At 48.3% G+C, this 10,170-nt stretch overlaps 1 protein-coding gene across 3 annotated transcripts in view; it reads right to left on the reverse strand.

Moving 5' to 3' along the window:
* The window catches only part of LOC129380698 (uncharacterized), a 190,074-nt gene extending 180,695 nt beyond the window's left edge, over positions 1 to 9,379 (reverse strand). For all 3 annotated transcript variants that reach the window (XM_055062465.2, XM_055062466.2, XM_055062464.2), the window contains exon 1: positions 9,310 to 9,379. The gene's annotated coding sequence lies outside the window, so the exon portion shown is untranslated. The remainder of the gene's footprint in view (positions 1 to 9,309) is intronic.
* Positions 9,380 to 10,170: the final 791 nt, after the last annotated feature.

Here is a 10,170-nt window from a genome sequence, read left to right on the forward strand (position 1 = left end):
TGGGTGGTTTCGTTTGCTCTGGCAAGAAACTTCGTAAGATTAGAGTGCGAGGGGAAGAGATGAGTGAAAATTTAATTTAGCCCGCTCAGCGCTTGGCAGCCTCGCACTCATCGGGCTTTTTATTGATAATGTTTGAAATTCCAGGGTTACAATTATCGTTAAACCCCTGCATTTAGGGGCAGAAAGTGCTTTTACAACACGGGTTTACATGCCAGTTTGCGCTATTGTTAGACTTCTTCGAAATAATTTTGATGTTCCGTTGTTCGAAAAAAACAACAACATGTAGACAAAAATATGCGCTCAATTGCCCGTTATTTGCCCGGCATAGCACACACAAGATAAGAAGGAGAACAATAGTACAACCTAGGAATGCCATACAAATAGCTACCTATATGAGAAAAGTGATATTGAGAGATGGTTTCGAGGAATAAGGCGAGGGCATTCTTAGACGAAAAAGTATAGCGCGCTCACTCCGCCAAATAGTGAAGCTTGTGCACTCACAGTAGGAGTCCTAGAAATCAGGAGATCATGCTTAAACCCAAGATGAGAATATACGAGCCATGTTAACAACGCCAGATATTCTTAAACTGAGCCGTTGTATTCGACGTCATATGCGAACTTTTCTCCTTTCTTTTAGCCATGGCAATGAAGAGGTACATGGTGAAAATGTAAATTACCACATAGTCAGCAGGTCATTGATTCATAGCCACGGCTTCGGCTAATGTCATCTTTGGTCCTCAAATCATCTAGTCACAGTCGGAAAGTGGCATCAGTTCTACGCGAACGCTTACAACTAAAGTTCATTTTTTATTTCTGTACAGAAGCACATATTTGTACACATTATGCTCATTTGGAGACTCGCTGTTACAAGTTACTACACTAGCACAACCTGCTTTATTCTTAAAATCATTCTGGTTCTCTCAGGAGCGCACTGAGCACGAATAACCATTCACGTTGTGATGTTCTAATTAAAAAAATTGTTAATGGAGCTCGGAATAACTAAATAAAACTTCTAATTCGTTTTGGCTCAATTGATGCTAAACGTAGTCTGCAAATAGAAGTATGACGACTCTGCTGATGCTAGAAAACAAGCCTGCTCTCACAGCTGTAAGATAATTTAGTAATCTCTAAAAGCGTTCTGTAGATGAACATGCTCAGCCGTTGTCCTACAGAATCATGGCGGCTTCTTTTCAAGATGCTCTTGGAGTCACGCATGTCATGACCAGGGTATCGAACAAGTACTGAGCCGAAAACAGAAAACAAAACAAAAGCATTCTAATTGCTCGAACCATACCTGAATCGGGGCCTTGCGATCTCTTTAATCAATACGGAGCGATACCGAAAGGCAGAAATAAGTTTTTCGTTCAGGTTGTCAACCTTTTCTGGCTCTTATCATCCCTACATAAGTCTGCGCTTCTCGTTGGGATGCTACTTCATTTGTAAATACGCACCACCTTTCCATGTTTTAAAAGAAAGTTCACCGTTAGTAGGGCTTCTAGTGTAGTGCGCCAGTGGGCAGACTAGGTGTTGTGTTAACGCGACAACAATTGCATCGCATTCAGGGCCTTCTTTCGCGAGACTGTGATGCGTGCCGAATACGTGAGACAGGTTAGCACATATACTGGTATTGTGTCCCAAGAATGGCTGGGAATGGCAGGCATTGATCTCCTCGTTAGCGCCGATTAACCGGCAGTTCAGTGAAAATCTATTCCTGGGTCATCCCCCAGGTGTACATTGAAGCTAGCCATCAAGGCTCTAGGAATATTTAAATGACACAGATTATATTGAAGGCTACCCTCCGTCGTGCTGCAGTGCTTAAGGCGTTGCTCTACTAAGCCCGATGGTGCGGGATAGAACCCCCGGCCTCAGCGGCGACGACAACCGCAGCGTACCATGCACACAGAGAGCACGTTACAGAATCTCAGGTGGTCTAATTTAATGCAGACTCCCTCACTGCGGCGTAAGACATATTCGAATTGTGGTTTGGCACGTAGAGCCGCACGATTTATTATTATTATTATATTGAAGACTGTCAAGGGGCCTTTCGCATGCTACACGAGCCTATCTACATCATTTCTGTTCAGTGCTGTATTCTTCTGCTTTTCCCTTTCCCCATGAGAAAATTGACAAGCTGGAACACTATGCCTTGCCACAATAATGGTGCGGAAGGATGAAAGAAGAGATTGGAAGAAGTTCGGCGGACGCTGGTTGCTGCGTGTTGTTGATGGTCAGCCATGTTAACTACTCTTACTCATCTTGTTTATATATTCTAAATACAGTCCTTCTGTACCCCGAACACCCCCATAACATATTGGTGTGAGGTGCGGGGTACCACGGTTGGAAACGGAGCTCCGCAGTGAACGTCGCATCCCCGTCTGCACCATAAATGACGGCGAGCACGCGGGATCAACGTTGTTGCCTCCTCCAACGTCACCGTTGCCAGCTAAGTCGCCGTGACTTGCGGTTGTGGTTGTACAACCCAAGGATCCTGGAACTTTCTGCGGGACCGATTGCGCCGACGTTGAAGAGTGGGTGGCTATGTACGAGCGCATGAGTGAAATCAGCCGATGGGATCCTACGTTTACACTAGCTAACCTGTAGTTCTACCTAAGAGGCACGGCAAAGGTACGGTGCGAACACCACGAAGAGGAACTAACCAGGTGGAACCAATGCAAAGAGAAATTGACAGAGTTCTTTGGCAAACCAGCCGGCCGTAATATTGCCACCAAGCCAGAAACTGGCCTCCCGTGCCCAATCCTCCACGCAGTCCTAGGTCTCGTACATCCAGGATGTGCTGGCACTTTGTCGTAAAGCCAATCACGACATGACAGAAGCTGAGAAGGTCGGGCACGTGCTTAAGGGCATAGCTGACGACGCCTTTAATCTGCTCATGTGCTAAAGCTGCTCTACAGTTGATACTATCATTAAAGAGCGCCGAACATTCGAGCAGGCCCAAAGTCGACGCGTCTTGCAGCCATTCACCAGACTTCCCAATACTGCTGCCACAACGTCGACGTGGGAAGATGAACACGCGCAGGAGCATGCGTCGCAATCAGAGGACGCGGTACGAATCGTTCGAAGTGAACTGGATGCGTAGACGCCCGCAATTTTCTGTTAGCAGAGCCCTGATGCTACCACTTTTTCAGTTCCCCTCGTGCAAACCATCGTTTGCCAGGAACTTGAAAAGATTCGTTTACAATCTGTCTGAGCTGTTGCCAATCCAAGAACTAACGAACGTGCTCCTACTGTTTTCGCTCCACCCCGACGCTTCTCTCCACGTTGTCGCAACCCGACTGAGTGGAGAAGTGCAGATGACCAGCCGATATGTTTCAGCAGTCGCAGCATTTGTCATGTCGCCCGATACTGTCTCAAGTCGTCGCCGTCAACTCCTCGCACACCAACCAACCTGAGCCGTTTTGATCGAAATGCCCGCAATGTTTCGGCCACCGCCGAGTCTAGCAACGCCGAGAACTCCGCCAGGAACACGTGGTAAAGTCGCTCACCATCGCCGCGCGGACACCGGTCTCGTTCACCGCAAACACGTCACCTTTTGTCCCCTGTGACTTTTGGCCTCGCTCTTTCGGAAAACTAAGAAATGCAGCCCTCATAGGTGGTGCTGCATTGCCTACTATTCCAGCAAATCCTCTCGTCTATGCCCACAAGAAGTGTAATTGACGGTAAAGTAGACGGCATACCTGTACAAGGACTCGTCGACACTGGAGCCCACTTATCTGTGACGAGTGCTAGCCTACGTAGACGTTTAAGGAAGGCCCTCACCCCAGCAGGCGCGTGAGTGCTTCGTGTGGCCGACGGCAGCGTGCTGGTTGCAATGTGTACTGCGCGTTTAAGTATAGCTGGTCGCCGTATTTCTGTTCTCTTTGCTGTAATAGACAACTGCTCCCACGACGTTATCCTTTATTGGACTTTTTTTCCAATCATTCTGATCTCATCGACTGCGCGACCGGCGTTCTTCAGTTAGAACTGCCTCAACTCGCAGTTGCTCCGAGCACCACCCCACCGCACTTGTGCTCGCTTCACGATGTGCGTCTGTCACCCGCTGTAATAACTTACGTCAGGTTGACCACCCAGCCACAGGTTCTTGACGGTAAATATGTGCTTCGTCCCATCATCGACGTGCTTTTGAACTGGAACATTTCTCTTCCGCATACGCTGGTCACGATTACTAAGAACGACGTCGTTCTGCAGCTTCTGAATTTCCGCCTATGCCCTCAAGTGATTCCGGCCGGCATGTTCTTGGCCAGTGTTTCTAGTGGTTCCGAATTCTACATTGCGACTCTGAATGCAGAGAGTAGTTTATCAGCGCCCATTGCAGCTTACAGCTCTGGTTCCTTAACGGATGACTTCGCGAAAATAATTGCACCTGTCCTCACCTCTTCACAGTCCACGGACATACGTGTCCTGCTTGAATCGTACAGTGACATCTTTGATTTCGGTGACAGGCCTTTAGGTCAAATACCTGTGGTTGACCACCGTATAAACACCGGAGACACGAATCCTATTCGTCGGCGTCCCTATGGTTCGGGGACGCTGTATCGTGTATCGCATGCTGAACATCGAGTCATACAATCTGAAGTGGAGAAAATGCTCCGCAAAGGGGTCATCAAGCCATCAGCCAGCCCTTGGGCTTCGTCTGTCGTCCTTGTGAAAAAGAATGATCGTACCCAGCGTCCTTGCGTCGATTATCGCCACCTAAACAAGCTCGCGCGAAAAGACGTCTGCCCACTACCAGGCATCGATCATTGGACTGCTTGCACGACGCTAAATACCTCTCGTCCATCGATCTTCGATCCAGCTACTGGCAGATTTTAATTGATAAAATAGACCGCTAGAAGACGGCCTTCATCACGCCGGGTGGCTTATATAAGTTCAATGTCATAATCTTTGGCCTATGCAATGCTCCTGTGACATTTGAACGTATGATGGACTCTCTTCTGCGAGGCTACAAATGGACCACATGTCACTGTTACCATGACGACCTTATTGTTTTTTCTCCCACGTTCTGGTGTGACCTTGCCCGACTCGCTGCCATTCTTGCGGTCTTCCTAAAAGCCGACCTCCAACTGACCTCCACGAAGTGTAAATTCGGGCACCGTCAGATTACCGTGTTGGGACACCTCGTTGACGCATCCGGTGTCCCACGAGGTCCGGAAATAGTTCGCGCCGTACGCAGTTTGCCTGTGCCAGGTTCTTCTTCTGACGTGCGCTGCTTCGTCGGCTTGTGTTCTTACTTTCACCGTTTCGTCAAAGACATCGCCGACGTTGCTCGACTTTTGACAGATATTCTAAAGAAGAACACGCCATTTTCATGGGGCCTAGAGCAGGCTCACGGGTTCACCGCTCTCATCGGGTTTCTGACCACCCCTCCCATACTTGCCCACATTGATCCATCTGCACCGACAGAAGTGCACGCTGACGCAATCGGCCATGGCATCGGCGCTGTTCTCCCCCAACACCAGAATGGTACCGAGCGCGTGATTGCTTACGTCGGCCGCCTGCTGCCTCTTGCATTACTCCATAACCGAGCGGTAGTGCTTGGCTTTAGTTTAGGCTGTCGCCTAGCTACTGCCATATTTATACGGCCGCACCTTTTTGGTAGTTACAGACCACCAAGGACTCTGCTGGCAGTCTTCCCTCCGGGACCCGACAGGACGCCTCGGTCGCTAGGCGTTGCGGCTCCAGGAATTATCATTTATTGTCAGTTACAAGACTGGACACCTCTACAAGGATGCTGACTACCTCTCTCGCTACCTCGGGGATCCCCCTGATCCTGCTGCACATGATCGCGTTACCGGCGTTATGGCTTTTACTGGCATGACGGGCATGCGCGCAGGAGAACAACGCCACGAATCCTTTGAATCCATCATCGCCGGAATGTAATCTGCCAGCACTGATGGCAAGTGCCGCATGTTCCTGCAGCACGACGACATCCTCTACCGCCGGAATATCAACCCAGACTGTACTGAGTTGCTCCTTGTCCTTCCTCGTTATCTGCGATCCGTCGCTCTCGAACAACTCGACGATGCAGCGATGGCAGGCCACCTTGGAGTTTTGCGTACATACGACCACGTACGACGCCGGTTCTTCTGGCCGGGTCTCTACCGCTCTGTGCATCGTAATGTCGCAACTTGCGAATTGTGCCAGCGCCGGAAGAAACCTCCCCTGCGACCTGTCGGAGGACTCCATTCAATTGAAGTTCCCTCTGAACCCCTTTCGCGTAGGCTTTGACCTGCTTTGCCCTGTCCAGCGAGGACTAGAGGGAATAAGGGGATCGCCGTCATGACTGATTACGCGAGATGTTACGCGATAGAAAAGGCGTTGCTGACTAGTTGCGCAACAGTTGTCGCCGATTTTCTTCTCCACGGCGTCATTCTCCACCACGGTGCACCTCGACAGTTACTTACAGACCGCGGCCGCTCGTCCTTGCCACGAGTTGTCGAAGACCTTTCCCGCTCTTGTGCCACTGAGCACAGGCTGTTCACTGCTATCATCGACGAACAAACGGTCTTACGGAACATCTCAACCGTACAATCACAGCGATTCTGTCGATATACGTCTCTAACGATCACCGCGACTGGGACGCAACGCTCGCTTACGTGACGTTCGCGTATAGCTCGTCCTGACATTATAGCGCAGTATATTCACCCTATTATCTTTTGTATGGTGGCAACCCCACATTGCCTTTGGACACCATCCTTCCTTCTGTGCCACGTGCTGCAACTGAGTATGCTCGTGAAGGCATCGATCAAGCTCACATGGCACTTCAAGTAAGGCGATTTCGTTTATTAGCCTCGCAGCATATACAAAAATAGCATTATGACCGGTGCCATCGCGATGTTAAGTTCACGCCAGGTGCTTTGGTGCTCCTTTGGTCACCATGTCTTCGGGTTGGCCTCTCCCAGAAGCTTTTCTCTCACTACACAAGGCCTTATGAAGCCCTACGTCAAGTTAAAGACGTAAATTACGAGATTTCGCCACTACAGTTTGATGCATCCTCAAGTCTGACGCCTGTTAACATCGTGCACGTTTGCGGCAGTAGCCATACTTTGGTCGAAATTATTCGCCAACCATGCGCCAGGACGGCGCTTCAGCACCCGCAGGTCATTCTACGTAAGGATGAATGATGAGAGAGGAAGAAGATCGGGAGACGCTGGCTGCTGCGTGCTGATGATGGTCAGCCATCTTAACTACTCTGACTCATCTTGTATGTATTGTAAATACAGTCTCTCTACACTCCCAACATCCCCGTAAGAATGTATTCTATCCTATTTCTATCTGTTTTGTCTTCCTTTTTCCCTCAAAAAAGATTCGCTTCACATAGATTCCAGCCCTGGTTTGAGATCTGCGTTACGATTTGGTAATTATGTGCTGCCTGAAGAATGCACAACAGGCGTAATATATCAGTGGAGCATCTCAGGAGCATCGAGTTCTTGTACTAAATAAATTTGTACTGTTTGCCTGTGATTATTGCTCGGTTATAAAAATTAAATCGAACCGGTTCGAATTTCAACCGTTATTTTTTTTTTTTTTCGCTCCGGAGTTGAACCGGTACAGAGATGCTGTCGGTGAAACAAACGAATAAACGGAACGGAAAGATTTCTTGTTCAACCCTAGAAATGACGTGAAATTCGCATTAGGTCATGAATGTCTGTTATACTTGTATTTCATGTTCATATCTTGACATGCATGCATGTCACTCTTGTTGTACAATGTCACTCAGGTAACGCACGCTTGTCATGACACAAATGATGCGAAGAAATTTATGTTAAGTTTGTCATATTATTCGCGCCCGCCATAGATGCCTTGTGTGTATTTCATGTCATTCATGTAGTGTAAATCGTGTCATGTGACACGTGTCATCACTTTGCATGTCATTCATGCCTGACATTCGTCACGTTATGTTATAAAGCCCAATGCCATGTTACGCATGTGAATAATCAAATGTGATCGCATTCATTATATGTCCTGCGCGTCGTGCCACTAGTGATGTGGAATTGAAGATAACAAAGGGTCGGTGTCGCGTCCTTGAATGTGCTTTCTCAAGTTGGCCGAGCGAGTCTTGGCTGAAAGGATAAGGCAGGCGCAACTCCGCTCTTTTTGAGAACATACAGCGCGACACTACTGCGTGAAGCCTTGTGGCGCCATCTTCCGGAACACCTGCCAACCAGCTATAGGAGTGAGTTGGAAAACCGAGATCCAAAATCCATGTCATGTGATTTTGCTAAAAAAGACTGAAAGACAATACAGAATAATTTCGGAAGCAGTAGACCTGATCTTGCTAACTGAACGGAGCACAAACCGTGACGATGGGGTGGTCCTGCCATCGCGAAATTGTTGATCTGTGCTACAGTCCGTCCATTACCGGTGTCTAGTCAAGGTTGCATGTTTTCTTGTGAAACTACCTGACTGTGTCTGGCATAAGGAGCCGTGAGTGGCAAATGGAAATGTGAGACGCAACTCTGGCGCCCCAAAGGTTGCCATGTAGAGTAACTCGAACAAATTCCTAAGCGTCCCACATTGAATATTTTGAACGTGAATTTGTTTATAACATGTCATTCCACGAGACGCAAAAGTGTTGCCTTTCCCTAGAGACCTGGTGCTGACACAAAGCTCTGGAACATCTTGGTTCTTTACACGCATTGTCATGGGGAGAATAAGGCAGCTGCAGTGCTTTGGCAAGAGCCTTCTAGCTGTCCATATAATGTCGCTAATAAACGTGCTACCAAGAAATACTAACACATGCGCTCTTCCTCGCGAAATATTATTTAATGAAGTACACTTGGAGAGAAGCACATTCCTCAGACTATCGAGCAAGAAGGCTACATTTGAAGTGGCTTGTCGGCGCTGTCTTGCGAAGTTGTTTTTTGCTTGACATAACGAAATCACATTGTCGCCTCAGACATAGACGGACACCACAGTTACCTGCGTTTACAAGGCGTGCGTGTTGCTGGTTATTTCAGTAAAATTACTCGCGGCGGGCTTACAAAATTTTTCGCTGTTTAAAAACAAAAGTGCCGCCAAGCACTCCTTACCGCCCGAAGTAGAGCAAATAAGGAAGGTTCAAGCTCGATTTTTTAACTTACATATTTCAATGTAGCGACGCTCTGGACAACCCAGCGCCATCTAACCGTTCAACAACGAAATCCGCGTGTTCCAAGCTGGTGTACTGATGGTTAGATCCATACATTTATACTCAGGCACCGGAAACAGCGTGAAGTATCCCAAGGGTTCTAATCACATTAAACTGAGATAACGTTGTCAAATAAAAGTCACTCTTCTGAAAGTACTCACATGGGCTTGTTCCGGTTTGCCCCTCCGTTGTTGGGAGCGGTTCGTCTGCCTTTGTCGCTGCCCGTCGTCCTCTTCCTTTAGGAGAAAAAAGCGCTGTCTATGACGAAGAGGCTGACCAACGCCTCAGCCAAGAGTGAATGTATGCTACGGGAAAATGAAATAATGCACCCGACGGGGTGCTCTTTAATAAGCAATTGTTGCCTAAACAAATTACCCCACGTTCTGTTTGCTTTAACCAAGCAATTAAACGCTGCTTCCGTTTATTTCTCAGAAAAAGTTCGAAATGAAAACATTTATGTTGCACGGCGTCATGAGTGGTAAAAAATGGCTGTGGCTTAGCTAAGGTTAAGCCCAGGATGCGAAGCTTACTAGCCTTTATTTTAGTTGTTGAACCACTGTTTAGCCTGGTGAACTGCTGTTGCTTGGCTATATTTGGTTTGGCTAGACGAAGAAACAACTCATGCGTTACTCTGCTTCGCCTTCAAGAGTGGAACGCGACAGCGTTCCCGTCGACCCGCCAAGGGGTGTAAGACAATGGGCTACGGCGCAGCGACTACGCGCCCCGCATTGGACGCGGTGAGCGTCGAGCAACGCAGCGTTCGGCGCGGCAACGAAATGTGCGCCTGAGCAAGCGACGCACGCCTGAGCCTTAGAAACAGCTCGTTTCTAAGGGAACACCGCATTCACTAGAGGCGCTTTTGTACCGCTTTGAAGCATCGTACTCGTGGCTCAGTGGTAGCGTCTCCGTCTCACACTCCGGAGACCCTGGTTCGATTCCTACCTAGCCCATCTTGCAAGAGTTGAGCCAAAGCCACCTAGAAAATCAGTCTCTGTAGCACGCCGCAACCTTCGCTTCTCATT

Source organism: Dermacentor andersoni, chromosome 10 (assembly GCF_023375885.2).
Source record: "Dermacentor andersoni chromosome 10, qqDerAnde1_hic_scaffold, whole genome shotgun sequence".
Taxonomy (NCBI): Eukaryota; Metazoa; Arthropoda; class Arachnida; order Ixodida; family Ixodidae; genus Dermacentor; species Dermacentor andersoni.